Source organism: Bos mutus, chromosome 8, assembly GCF_027580195.1.
Source record: "Bos mutus isolate GX-2022 chromosome 8, NWIPB_WYAK_1.1, whole genome shotgun sequence".
NCBI lineage: Eukaryota > Metazoa > Chordata > Mammalia > Artiodactyla > Bovidae > Bos > Bos mutus.
The window spans coordinates 110441602-110456588 of record NC_091624.1 but is presented as its reverse complement, the minus strand read 5'-3'; the positions used below and the strand labels follow the sequence as shown (position 1 = coordinate 110456588).

At 47.4% G+C, this 14987-nt stretch overlaps 1 protein-coding gene across 1 annotated transcript in view; it reads left to right on the top strand.

Annotated features, from left to right (window-relative positions):
• PALLD (palladin, cytoskeletal associated protein) overlaps positions 1-14987 on the top strand; it is a 364323-nt gene that overhangs the window by 235378 nt on the left and 113958 nt on the right.

The following is a 14987-nucleotide window of genomic DNA, read 5'->3' as shown; positions in this document are numbered from 1 at the left end:
AAGATCCCCTCAAGAAGGAAATGGCAACCCACTCCAGTACTCTTGCCTGGAAAATTCTGTGGATGGAGGAGCCTGGTAGGCCACAGTCCATGGGATCGCAAAGAGTCGGACACGACTGAGCAACTTCACTTCAAACAAGGTTCTACTGTACAGAACAGGAGCTCTATCCAGTATCCTGTGATAAACCAGACTGGGAAAGAATATGAAAACATATGTGTGTATATCTGAGTCCCTTTGCTGTACAGCAGAAACAGACACAACCTTGTGAATCAGCTAGACTTCTCTGTGACAAGTATGAGAGCTCCGTTAAACAAAATCCTCGTGGTCAGCTCCTTTACTGAATTCATGCTGTAGCAGCGTAGATCTGAAAGCGCTCTTCGGGGTGGCCCCTCCGCCACACTGATGTTCCCTGGGGGGTGCCCTTCAGGGGGCCATCCAGCTCTTGCTGGGGCCCACCTGGAGCACTGGGGCCGTCTCCTGGGCGTCTGCAGGGGCTGGGGCGCCGCTCGCCGGGGGCAGGGGGAGGAGCCGGCGGATGGGAACGATGGAGGCAGGAGAAGGGTCTGGTCCCTGTTCTCCTAAGGATCAGCTGACGGGTCTTGGGCCGCAGAATGACTCACTTTCCTCCACAGTGAGGCTGTTGGCTATGACCTCAGGCTCCCCTGACCGTGTCCCTGTGGTTTACCATTGTTTCTCCTGTGTCCAGCCCAAGCTGGCCTCCCCCTGAGTTCCAGCTTCAGTGGCAGTTCTGACAGAGGACGGGGCTACTCTCTTACTGCCGTGGCAGCTCACCAAGCACTGAATGTGGCCGTGAACCCCACGAGCGGTCCTGTCCTCAGGGTAAACATCTCAAGACATCACAAATCTTGCTTTTATGACTTGACTTTCCGACAACCCCCTCATCCAGACAGACAGCTTCACCCCTTTAAATTGTGCCCCTAGGGATTTCCCGGGTGGTGCAGTGGCTAAGACTATGCTCCCAATGGAGGGGGCCTGGGTTCGATCCCTGGTCAGGGAACTAGATCCCACATGCTATAACTAAGACTCAGTGCAACCAAATAAAATAAATGAAAATTTTCAAATAAATAAATTGTGGCCCCCAGAACTGGTATGACCCTTGGGAACCTGAGAAGAATTGGGCACAAACGAAGGACCTTTGTGCTTTGTTCAGGGGAGCATCTCGGCCTTCACGGCTGCCCTGTGGCACAGACCACACACCGTGTTTGTGGTCAGCTGACGCCACTGGGTTCCCTCCAGCCCAGCTCTTCTTCACTCACTTCTTCCCTGTTCTGTGCATGCAGGTATGATGGCTTTCCCCTTTCATAACTTCTCCTCCTGTGAATGTGGAAACTGAGAAACAGCTTCCAGAGTGGCAGTACCCAGAAAATACAATGTTAACTTCTCTTGTGTCACCTTGTAAAAAAATTTTTTTACCTAAATGTCAACAGGCATGATTTCCCTACATTCTGGTGTTGATAACACTCCTATGTCTGATGTTACCATGTCCCTGCCTTCCTGAGCGTCCCTGAACCCACAGCAGGAAACCTGTCCAGGGCTGTTTTTCTGCTACAATGGGGTGGTCTTTCTAGCCATGTCTCCATCACTGCCTAGCTGTGGTTCAGACTTCAGTACATGCTGTAACCTCCTAAAATCTCCCCTTTGTCCCCTACTTGTCCTTTTAGAAAACTCCTATTCACCCTTCAAGACCCACCCTAAGAGTCCCTCCTCCAAGAATCCTGCCTGCCTTCCTCTCCCATCCCATTAGAACTCACCTTTCCTTAGCTGTGTCTCTGCAGATCTGGCTCGCAGATCTTTTACAGCCCGTGAGAGTACAGGCTTGGCTGTGCCGACAGAGTCCCACCCTGGGAGCCACACGTTAGTGGACAAAAAGTCTAGTGTGTCAAACTGTAGTGTCTGAAATCCTTGTCAAAAAAAGGAGAGCCAAGTTGGCCCTTCTACCAGCAACAGCTCTGCTCTGATATTCACACGAGTCACCCGGCAGGACACCTGCCCTAAGACAAGCAGTTGTCTCTTAGAATAAAGGTCAAGATTCAGAGGAGGCAGAGGAAAGAGTCTTTAATAGACTCAAGACAGTGGGTTTCAGCAAATTTTCTTACAAACATTTCTACTTTTGTCTGTTCATGATTCATAGGCATATGTTCTATTTGTATTTTCGCACGCTCAGTCTTGGAAGCGTGTGGAGATCCACGCCTGCCTGTGAGTGTCCAGGGACATCAGTTCCAGATGTCCTCACTGTGACCTGGGCTGATTTGCTTTGTCTGTGTGAGCTTCCGGGAGGAGGAGCCCAGGAACTGCAGCCTGCCTCCCTCACAGGGCAGGGTTGTGACAGGGAGGCTGAGTCAGCCCCTCTGAGCACCCTGCCCGCTCCGGTAGGAGCCTCCCATGGCCCGAGGAGCCTGTGCCCCAGACAGTCTGCGGGCCTGGGACGGGAAGGAAGCCTTTCATGTCTGCACGTGGGGCCCAGGGCATGGTGCTGGGACTCCATCCGAAGAGGCAGATCTCAGGGAGCAAGGGGCCAGAGGAGACCAGAGCGCTGGCGGGTCGCAGGGCTGGGGTGGAGCTGTGCTTCTCCTGAGTGGGCTGTGTCCTGTCTCAGCCTTTAACTGTCCCAGGCTTAGCGTGGCCCCCGCTGTCCACGGATGTCAGCCCTGCACACGGCCCACACCGCCTCCTTCCGCGTGCAGGGCCCTTCCTGGACTGCAGCCCGTCTGCTCCTGCTCCTCCCACTGTGTGGGCGGCGGAGGGTGGGGCCGAGGGTCGGAGCGGAGTGTGGGGGGAGAAGCTCGGCCCACAGTTTCTCCGCGTCATCAGGAGCCCTGTGTGTAGAGTCGGGTCCTGCTGTGAACACGCACGTGGGCGCTCACGGCTTTGTTCATGGATTTAGTTCAGGTTCGGGTGCTCAGGACAAAGTCATCTGGGTGTCTGCAGGCGGAGGCTGAGCCTGCCCACCCTGCCGCTGGGTCGGAGCGTGGTGCTGGGCCATGGGATTTTCGTGGCCCACAGTCAGGGAGCCGCAGGCCTGGAGCTCTTGAGGTGGCCTCCTTCTGCAGCAGGTGGACCCTCAGAGCGGATCCCAGCTGAGCAGAGGACTCCCACTCACTCCTCCTTCCTGATGGAGGCAGTGGCCCTGGCTTTCACGGGCAATGAATCTTTCCTGGTCTTTTCTCTTTCCATGGACGCAGACCTGTCCGCTCCTCCCCAGAGCAGCCCTGGATCAGGTGGCTCTCCATGACTTTCCACAAACATCTCCGGAGGCCCCATTTTCTATAAACTTAGAGCCAGAGCTTCAGGGACCAGAGAACAAGTTCTTAAGAACCAAAACCTAGCCCCTAAAACCAAATGCAAAGAACTAATCCTCTAAATTCTTAACTCATAAGTACACATTTTATTGCATTGAAGAGCTGGTTATCACATGACTTTGACATGTGTTTGGGTGAATCCCTAGCCACAGATGCAAAATGCGGCAAAAGCCAATATCTGTCAGTACCTCTCCCTCAGAGGTGTTCAGGTCCAGTGTTCAGAGCATGACACTGGTATTATGGCAGGCATTATGGGCAGAATTAGAACTCGAAGACGCTGTCCTCTGTCTGCCTGAACTTCAAGACATATTTAGGATCGAAGCCCCAGCAGGTGTTGCCTGGAGGAGCACTGCTGAGCCCTGGGTGCCCAGCCTGTCCAGTCAATGCCCCGTATCTGACTCAGCCCCATGGAACCACGCTTTACATGGTTTGCTTCTGGTAGGTCCTGTTACAGCCCTGAAAACACCTGTGTCCTTGATTGAGCTAAGATTTGAAGTTTGTGAGTTTAAAATTCAGTTGTGATACTAGTCACCTGCTTTCTGCATGTCAGGTATCATCTGTAAGTGCGGGACAGATGTTTCTCACTTAATTCACACAAAATTTCACATGAGGTCAGCTCATTTCAAATGAGGAGAGTGAAGCAGAAGGCAGGCAAGGGCTCTTCTGGGGGTGAAATCAGACCATGATCCCAGCTGGTCGCAAACCACCCATGATGGTCTCCTGCTCCTCCCCCTTTTATAGATTTTTTCAAAAGTGGAGTATAGTTGATTTATGTTGTGTTAGTTTCAGATCTTCAGCAAAGTGCTTCAGTAATACATTCTTTATCAGATTATTTTCCCATATAAGTTACTACAAGATATTAAGTAGAGTTCACTGTGCTGTACATAGGTCCTTGTTCGTTATCTATTTAATATATAATAGTGTGTATATTAATCCCAAACTCCTAATTTATCCCTCCCCAACACCTTACCCTTTGGTAACCATGAGTTTGTTTTCTATGCCTATGAGTCTTTGTTTTCTAAGTGCATTTGTATCATTTTTTTCCACCTATAAGTGATGTCATATGATATTTGTCTGACTTACTGTACTTAGAATGATAATCTCTAGGCCCATCCAGGCTACTGCAAATGACATTATTTCACTCTTCATTATGACTGAATGATACTCCATTGTGTGAATGTACCACATCTTCTTTATCCCTCCATCTGTCGATAGACATTTAGGTTGCTTCCATGTCTTGGCTGCTGTAAGTAGTGCTGCTGTGAACACTAGGAGGGCTTCCCAGGTGATGCTAGTGGTAAAGACTCTACTTGCCAGTGTCGGAGATGTCAAGACATGGGTTCGATCCCTGGGTCAGGAAGATCCCCTGGAGAAGGGCATGGCAACCCACTCCGGTAATCTTGCCTGGAGGATCCCATGGACAGTGGAGCCTGGCAGGCTAAGGTCCCTGGAGTCACAAAAGAGTCAGACACGACTGAAGCTACTTTTGTTGTTGTTCAGTCACTCAGTTGTGTCCGACTCTTTGTGACCCTATGGACTGCAGCACACCAGGCTTCCCTGTCCTTCACCATCACCTGGAGCTTGTTCAGATTCATGTCCATTGAGTCTGTGATGCCATACAGCCATCTCATCCTCTGTCATCCCCTTCTCCTCCTGCTCTCAATCTTTCCCAGCATCAGGGTCTTTTCTAATGAGTCAGCTCTTCACATCAGGTGGCCAAAGTATTGGAGCTTCAGCTTCAGCATCAGTCCTCCCAATGAATATTTAGAATTGATTTCCTTTAGGATTGACTTGTTTGATCTCCTTGCAGTCCAAGGGACTCTCAAGAGTCTTCTCCAGTACCACAGTTCAAAGGCATCAGTTCTTTGGGACTCAGCCTTCTTTATGATCCGCCTCTCACATCCATACATGACTACTGGAAAAACCATAGCTTTAACTAGACACACCTTTGTTGGCAAAGTAATGTCTCTACTTTTTAGTATGCTGTCTAGGTTTGTCATCGCTTTTTTTCCAAGGAGCAAGCGTCTTTTAATTTCATGGCTGCAGTCATCATCTGCAGTGATTTTGGATCCCAAGAAAATAAAGTCTCTCACTCTTTTCATTGTTTCCCCATCTATTTGCCATGAAGTGATGGGACTGGATACCATGATCTTAGTTTTGTGAATGTTGAGTTTTAAGCCGGCTCTTTCACTCTCCTCTTTCACTTTTATCAAGAGGCTCTTTAGTTCCTCTTCACTTACTGCCATAAGGGTGGTGTCATCTGCATGTCTGAGGTTATTGATATTTCTCCTGGCCAACTTGATTCCAGCTTGTGCTTTATCCAGCCCAGCACTTCACATGATGTACTCTGCACATAAGTTAAATAAGTAGGGTCACAATATACAGCCTTGATGTACTCCTTTCCCAGTTTGGAACCAGTCCATTGTTCGGTTCCAACTGTTGCTTCCTGACCTGCATACAGGTTTCTCAGGAGGCAGGTCAGGTGGTCTGGTATTCCCATCTCTTTAACAATTTTCCAATTTGTTGTGATTCACACAGTCAAAGGCTTTAGCATAGTCAATAAAGCAGAAGTAGATGCTTTTCTGGAACTCTCTTGCTTTTTCTATGATTCAATGGATGTTGGCAATTTGATCTCTGGTTCCTGTGCCTTTTCTAAATCCAGCTTGAACATCTGAAAGTTCTTGGCTCAGGTACTGTTGAAGCCTAGGTTGGAGAATGTTGAGCATTACTTTGCTAGCTTGTGAGATGAATCTCCTTAGCACAGCACATGAACACTGGGATGCATGTGTCTTTTCTAAGTGTGGTTCTCTTCAGACATATGCCCAGGCGTGGGATTGCTGGACTGAGTTTTTAGTTTTGTAAGGATCCTCCACCCTGTTCTCCACAGTGTCTGCCCAATGTACATTGCCACCAACAGTGTAGGCAGTTTCCCTTTTCTCCACACCCTCTCCTGCATTTATTGTTTGGTGGCCATTCTGACTGCTGTGAGGTAATACTTCATTGTGGGTTTATTGGCATTTCTCTTTGCCCTTGCCCTTCTTCCTTGTTAAGATCCCTGCAGACCCCACCCACCGCCTGTCCCGACTTTGGTGGGAAAGATCACTGGGACACACCCACTTCAGATAGCATTCACCGCGCTCCCTTCACACTGAGGAAATGGTAGTTAAATGCCAGCCCTGGTGCATGTCTGTTTAACTCCGTTCAGTTGGACCACACATCATTTCAATTTCCTTTTCCTCAGCCTTGTGGAGCCTGGGGAATAAAAGCTGGAAACGTGCCTTTCGTCAGCTGGGTCACATTTTATGCGTCTCTTCCTCTCAAGCCGCTGTTTTCTTAACCTGTTTTTATTTTTTTTAGGGATTAAAAAAAATACTTTTTATGGTAAAATAAAGCACAGGTACAGAAAATCGTGCAAAACAAATATATGGCTTAATAATTATAAAAATAGTCATCTACTTAGAGCATAAATTCACAGATATGAATGGCTGTAATGGAGGCACCCTGGTGCTACCATCAGGTCAAGAAAGCCCTTGCCACGTGCTCACCCCACTTCCTTGTCACCCCGAAAAGTGGTCGCATTGCTCTCACTAGTAGTATTCACAGCCTGGGGGGATGTTTTCACTTCAGGTAGTTTTTAACATTTTTAGGTGTAACTGACATGCAATAAATACAGCACACATCTAGTGGGTACAGTTAGATACATTTTGACATGTATATTTGCCCTTGGAATCGTCGCCACAGTCAAGATAGCAGGTACGCCCATCATTCTCAGAAGTGTCTTCCCACCCCCAGGGAACCCCTCTGCCTGCCCCCTCCCCTCCTGGAAGACCACGGTCTGCTCTGTGTCCCTGCATGCTCACCTCTGTTTTCTAGAGATTCATGAAAATAGAGTGATACTCTATGTACTCCTCTTCTGTCTGGCTTCTTTCACTCAGCATAATTTTCTCAAACTGCATCCATATTGTGTGTAGAATGGTTTATTTGTTTTTATTGACAGGTTTATATATATCATGGAATATACATGCAATGGAATATGTATCTCCTCATACACATATATAATATATGTGATATATCTCTACATGTGATATATACCATGATTTGTTTATGTGTGTAGTTGATAGATCTTTAAATTGTTTCCAGTCTTTTTATCATTAAAGCAAAGGTGCTTGTGTACAAGTCTTTGAATGGACTTAAACTTTGTGCTTGGATAAAAACCTAGGAGTGGAACAGCTAGGTTATGTGATAGGTGAATGTTTAACTTTTTAAAGAACTACCAAATTGTCTTCCAAAATGATATGTCATGTTTATGTTCCCGCAATCAGTGTGAGAGTTCTAGGTCTTCCACATTCTGGCCAGTATTTGGTATCATCAGTTTTTCTTAATTTTGACCATTCTAGTAAGTATGTAATTGTGTTTCAGTGTGGTTTTAATTTGTGTTTCCCTCATAGCTAATGACTGGAGCGTCTTTTCACATGCGCATTTGACAGTATCTGTTCAGATATTTTTGCCTGTGTTTTTAACTGGATAGTTTGTTTTCTCGTTATTTTCTTGTTACTGAGTTTCTTATTGTATCATTTATATATTCTAGATACAAGTCCTTTATGATATATGTGCTTTGTAAGTTTTTTCTCCTTGTCTGTGGTTTGTCTTTTGTTGTTGCTGTGCAGAGTCACTTCCCTCATGTCTCTTTGTGACCCTATGGACTGTAGCCCGCCAGGCTCCTCTGTCCATGGAATTCTCCAGACAAGGATACTGGAGTGGATTATCTTTTAATTCTCCCCAAAATGACAGCTGAAGTCTTTAATTTTCATGAAGTCAAATGTTTCAACGTTTTTTGGGTCACATTTTTAACATTATACTTAGGGAAATCTTGCCTAATCTAAGCTCACAAAGATGTTGCCCTCTGTCTTCTTCTGCACGTATGTTACAGTTTGATGTTATGGATTTAGACCCATGGTCTGTTCTGAGTTTCTGTGTCTATTTGGCTGTGTCAAGTCTTAGCTGTGGCACGCGGCCTCTCTCATCGCAGGGCGTGGACTCTCTAGTGTGGTGCCCGGGTTTAGTTGCTCCACAGTGTGTGGGATCTTAGTTCCTGGACCACGGATCAAACCTGCATCCCCTGCACTGCAGGGTGGACTCTTAACCACTGGACCGCCAGGGAAGTGAGTTACTGTTTGTATATGCTGTTAGGTTTAAATTGAAGTTCTTTTTTTCTCTCTCTCTCTCTTCCTGCACACATGGATATCCAGCACTGTTTGTTGGAAAAGTTACCCTTTCTCCATTAAATTACGTGTTTAACTGTCAAAAGTTGGTTGTCCATAGATGTGTGCTCTGTTTCTGCACTCTCTTCTGCCCCACTAGTCCGTCTCTTTGCCAGTCCTCCGCTGTTTCAACTTCTGACGCTTTACAACACGTCCTGAAAAAGATCACGTCAGCCCTGCACCTTTGATCTGCTTCACAGTGTTTTGGCCATTCTCGGCTGTTTGCATTTCCATAGGAACTTTAGACTCAGCTTGTCCGCTTCTATCAGCAACCTGCTGGGGTTTGGGTTGTGATTGTTTTGTGCCTACACATCAATTTGAGGAGAATCTATCTACATCTTTCAGACTGAGTCTTCTGGCTCATGACCGAGTGTCTCTCCCGTTGACCAGGTCTTCTTGAGTTTCTCTGAGCTGTGTGTGTAGTTTTCAGTGTACAGACCTTGCACATGTTTTGTTAGATTTATTCCTAAGTGGTTTGTATTTCTGTCATAGCATTTTAATTTTAATTTCAGTTTCTGGTGGTTCCATTCCTGGTGTATAGAAATACAGCTGATTTTTGTATATTGATCCCATACTAGGTAACCTTCCTAAACTTAATTATTAATTCTAGTAGGTTTGTTGTAAATGCTATCAGATTTTCTATATAGGCTATAGTGCTGTTTGTGAATAAAGGCAGTCTTACTTCTCCTTTCCAAACTGGATGCCTGCTATTTCTTTTGCCTGCCATATTGCCTTCAATAAAACATTGAGTGTTAACAGAAGTGATAAGAGCAGACATCCCTGCCTTGTTCCTGATCTTAAGAAGATGTTGTCTTTCATGATTAAGTATGACGTTAGCTATGGTTTTTCATAATCTTTTTGAAGTTGAGAAATTTCTGTCCTGTTTCTAGTTTACTGTGGATTTTTATCAGAATGTTACATTTTGTAAACTGCCTTTTCTGTGTCTATAGAGATAATTATATAATTTTCTAAAATATGATGAATTACACAATTGGTTTTCAAATGTTAAAGGACCCCACTTCACCATGATGTATTATCCTTTGTATATACAGTTGGATTTGATTTTCTTTGATTTTACTTAGTTCCCTTACATTTTAAACATTCCTAGTACACTGATTATTTGGATTCCCAATCTGTTAGATCTCATTTCTGTGCACTAAACCCCAGTTAAGCTTAGCCACAGCTAACTCAATGATGAGGAGTAACAGTGTTTTCCTCCATTTTAAATATTTGTATGACTTTGGCCGAGGATCATTGGAAAATCAAGGAGACACACATACACACACACAGTATCATCTCACACTGAGATTGGTCCTGATAGAGGTTTATCAGGAAAACAGTGAGAGACAGAGGAGACAGGCCAAGGGGCTTTTCAGCCTTCTAAATAGAGTTAATATAAGACTCAGACGGCTTAGCAAGCCTCAGGGAGGCCTGGGGAAGGCAGATGCATAAGAGGAGCCGTGAGCACAGCCACGGAGCCTTTGGGGAGCACAGTAGCAGTCTCTTTTGTCACTTGCCAGTCAGCCTCACACGAGCTCTCCTGCTGTCTGTGCCTGAGATAGATTCTCTGCCCTAAGACAACTGTGATGCTGAGACAGGGTTTAGGAAAATGTGTAAAGCCACCTTGTTCCAGAGAGCTGCCCTCTGGCCATCTTCATCACCAAAGACCACTATATTCAGCTCCCTCAGACTCGAACTAGGAGCCCTGGACTCCAGGCTGGTAGATTTTAAGTCAAAGGGCTGAGTGATGATGGGACACCTTCACAACAGTAGACATTGGCAGGTGAAGCAAAGAGTCAAGAATGAGAGAAACCCAGTGGTTTCGAGGTTATATGTGTCGACTCAGATAACATCAGTAGTGGCTGGGGCTGAGAGACCATCAAGGTCACCCAACCCAGAGCACAGATGAGAAAGCCACAATGAGACAGTTAAGTTGTTCATCCAAAAACAGACTTTCCTCTCCCACCCCTGCCCACACATCTCAGTTTAACAGTGATTTGTTCCTGAGAGAACAGGCCTTATAGTGGTAGACGCAGGGGCACTTGCACACCTGGCACGCTCACCACCTCCTCACTCACCCTGGGGGCTCCACCCGCTCCTGGAATCAGCAATCCTGCCATAAACTCCGGGAGCCAGCTGACTTATGGAAAGAAAATACTTCTGCCAATGCCTTATGATCATCTCAGCCTGTTAACAGTAAGCCTTAAGCACCCAGAGTGGGTATAAGGCCCACCTAACCTCGGACCATCCATCTATGTCCACTTTTCCCCCTTTCAGATGGACTTGGGGTGCTGGGGGCAGGACTCGAAACCCCAGTCCAGAGAGCTCTTCCTTCCTCTGATCTCTTTCATGTGTTTTCTCTAAAACAGTCTTTAAATGCTCCAGTCTCTGTTTTTTTGCAAGAATAGTTAGTCAGTCTCTTCTTTGTAACTTCGAGTCTGAGCCCTAGGGGAGCGTGAGAGGCTGGACACTGTTGAGCACATGTGTGTCGCCTAGCTGTCTCCAAAAGGACGCCCTAATCTCTGCGGGAGTGATTCAGGTTCTTACTATGCTACGGATTAGGGCAGAGAGATGGAGTGCCTGTGTAAGCCCTGGATCCAGTGTGTGTGGCCTGTTTATGGGAACTTGACTGTAAGCCTGAAGAAGCAGAGTAGAGGCTTAAGCTGTGTCTTTGTACCTGTGGCCATAACTGTGACTTAGCCTCTGTTGAATCCTCTCAGGGCAGCAGATGCTCAATAGACTTTTGCACCATAAACCTTCCATTGTGCTGATCTGTCCTGGTGCCTCAGAAATACCAGCTCATTTGTTCCTCTGTCACTGTTAGGAAGACACAACTATTGTTTTCATTTTACAGATGAGAAAAGTGCACCCAGAGAGACTGAACAGCTTGTCTGTGTTGTTAAAGGCAGGAGCCAGCCCCAGACCCAGGCAGACTGGCTCTTAACACTTGCTAAGAGTATATTGATAGTGAATTTTTAATCATTAATGTTATCGATGCTTATGAGAGCACGCTACGACTCAGCAAGAAAAACGAGGATTCCGTGAGGGTTTCGTTGATGTAAATGAGTTAAGCACCAGATGTCAAGACTGTACCTCCTCCTCCTCCTGATTACCTGCTGCTGATGGACCCCGTGTTAGTTGATCCGTAGGAATTGTGTATTTATTGCAGTGTATCCCTCACCCCAGATTACCTTTTGGGTTAAAAGAGCAGCATTACTCTTCTTACTATATAGAGATTAAAGAATCCTATCACCCTTTTGTTGTTCGATTTTTGTATAATGCATTTGTTGTTGTTGTTGTTGTTGTTGTTCAATCACTCAGTTCAGTTCAATTCAGCCACTCAGTCGTGTCCGGCTCTTTGTGACCCCATGGACTGCAGCACGCAAGGCCTCCCTGACTGTCACCAACTCCCAGAGCTTGCTCAAATTCATGTCCATTGAGTCAGTGATGCCATCCAACCATCTCATTCTCTGTCGTCCCTTTCTCCTCTTGCATTCTATCTTTTTCAGCATCAGGGTCTTTTCCAACGAGTCGGCTCTTTGCATCAGGTGGCCAAAGTATTTGGAGCTTCAGCTTCAGCATCAGTCCTTCCAATGAATATTCAGGGTTGATTTCCTTTAGGATTGACTGGTTTGATCTCCTTGCAGTCCAAAGGACTCTCAAGAGTCTTCTCCAACATCACAGTTTGAAAGCATCATTTCTTTGGTGCTCAGCTTTCTTTATATTCCAGCTCTCACATCCATACATGATCACTGGAAAACTCATAGCTTTGACTGTACAGACCTTTGTCAGCAGAGTAACGTCTCTGCTTTTTAATACACTGTCTAGGTTTGTCTAATACGTTACAAACCTGAGATCCCTCTCTTTTTGAACTGTTCATTTCACACTCTCCACTACAAAGGATGTTGGGAAGGAAACACTCTCTTCATCTCGGTGGTGGGATGTTGCCTGATTTTGCAGTTTAGAAATGTATGCTCATTTTCGGTGTCTGATACACACCCCCATCATCTGCCTTACTGATTCTGGGTAACCGTGAACACACATTATGAGTTCTGTGACTTCTTTGGTGTTGAATGCACCATGCAAACTCCTGCCGCTCTGCCCTGTTTTATGTTCCTGCCCGCGTACCAGAGCCTCCAAGTGTGTGCACGTCCTTAGTCACCGCTGGACTCCAGACACTCCCTGTGATGTCCTAGTGTGACGCCTGGACCCTGAGGAGATCTGTTTCTAGATGTAAGCCCTGTGTCACTTTCTCTTTGATAGCTTTGATGACTCTTTCGTGCAGTGTGAATTCTGCTCTGCTTCCTTGTCTCCTTCTCTAATGTCCTGTGGATTCTGAGCCTGGTTCTACACATTAGACAGCCCAGGTCTGCTCTGGCGCCCAAGGTGGAGCAGGGCCCTCTCATGTACACTGTGTCCCCAGCTCGAGGATTGGCGCCCTGACCTGAAGCTGAGGTCCTGGCTGGCACCGTCTTGCCCTCTGAAGACCTCACCCCAACTCTCCTGTTCCTCTCTCACCTTACGGAGCGTTCACTCGGTGAGTATCCTACTGCTTCTTGCTGAAATTCACATCACTGTCACACTGTTATCTGCGTTTTCGTTCTGGGGTTCCCCCACACATGCTCAGGGATCTCCCCTCTTCCTGTCTGCCTCCCCTCCTGTCCTGAGAGGCCTGGCCATGGATAGTGCAGGGGCCAACTGTGAGAGTCGTCCACAGGCCAGGCCACAGACTGCAAGACCTGCACACGAGTGTGCACATGTGGACATGTATGTGATATATGTTGCTTCGAAAAGAACCATTGGATGAGACTGTGTATTTGAAAACATTCAAAAATTTCAGTGTCGACATGATGAAACTTACCCAGAAGAAAGGGCCAGCCACCTGCTGGCTCGTTTTCAGCTTTTGGGATGACTGAATTGCTGGCTGTGGGTTCCCAGTGGTGTGGATGCTGGTCCCTGGGGCCTTCCCTGACTCCAGTGTGGACTGAAAATTAGAAGGTTCCCAGACAGTGGCTCTGTGAGTGCCTGGCTTGTGCTGGCTGAGGCTGTGAGACTAGAGAAGACAGAGAAAGGGTGTGAGCTCCGCTGCGTCCTGTGGCTGTGTGTCATCTCCCAGGGGAGTTCAGGAGGAGACGGGGAGGGCAGGAGGCCCCCGGGCTCCAGCAGAGGTGTGTGCAGGGGGCCCGGGAGGGCTGGCACAGCGCCGCAGGGACACAATGGCAGGGACCCAGGCAGCGCTGCCTGGGCTCGGAGGGGGCTGAGCCGGCTGTCGGCAGGCAGCGGACACCCCTCCCCAGCTCCCGGGATGGTTAGGGTCATACGTCCTGGGAGGTCTGGGAACCCAGCAGGTTCCAGGGAGCAGAATGAGAAATGAGGGCCAGGACAAACAGCTGGGACTCCCAGAAGCCAAGAATGAGGCTGGACCCAGACAAGCTCAAGTGACAGCTGGGTGTCTTCCTGCCTCTGCATGAAAGTATGTGGTTCTAATTCACCCTCTGACGGCTTTGCGGCTGGATGGAGAGTGATGAGAAGGCTGTGGTCGCTGCCTCAGCCTTCGAGCAGCCATGGGCACTGCATGCTCCCCACCTTCCTGCGCAGGGAGAGTGCCTGCAGTGACCTGCTCCTACACCCAGCCCCCTCATCCCCACTGGCCCAGAAAGTCTGGGTGACCATGAGCCCGCTGGCCCAGACCACTGAGTCTCTGGAACTAAGGTTTCCTGTGACGCTGAGCGTCATCCAGAGACGTGCATTACAAGGGAACCCTGGGGTGCCGAAGAAGCTCTCCAAAAGGGAAAGAGAGTTTTCAGTGTGTTCACCGCCTCTGCCCTTGCTTCTCAGGTACACTTGCGTCTGCCTTGTGATGCAGAGTAGATTATATGTGCGGGGGTTCTGCTCCCAAACCTTGGGTAGATGCTTAATTTTAAAAGTATACAGATAGTGTCAGGAAATTAATAGTGAAAAGGAAATTCAAATTAAAAACTGAAACAGTGAGCAAAAGTGTTTCCTCTTCAGGAGCCGGATCTACCCTGTGTCTGTAACAGGGATCAGCACCCTTTGTTCGTTAAGGGCTGCAGAGTAAACGTTTGGGGTCTGCCTGCTGCGCCCTCTCTGTGGCAGGCGCTCAGCTCACCTCTGGAGAGAAGCCGGCCTCAGACTGGATAGAGGGAAATGGCCTGGGTGTGCCATGAAGCTTCACCTAAAAGAGCAGGAGGGGCCCATGTGGACCAACCCCTGGTCAAGCGAAAACCAGAACGCTGAACTTCTACCCACAGTTACAGGTGATAGGCTGTTCTCAGTGAACAGAGGATAATATGGACTCAAGAGAGATGCAAAAGACACCTTTAGGTAACGTTCTTTTTTCTTGGGTAATGGCAATATTTATCATTTTTTGTTGTTGCTGTTAAAT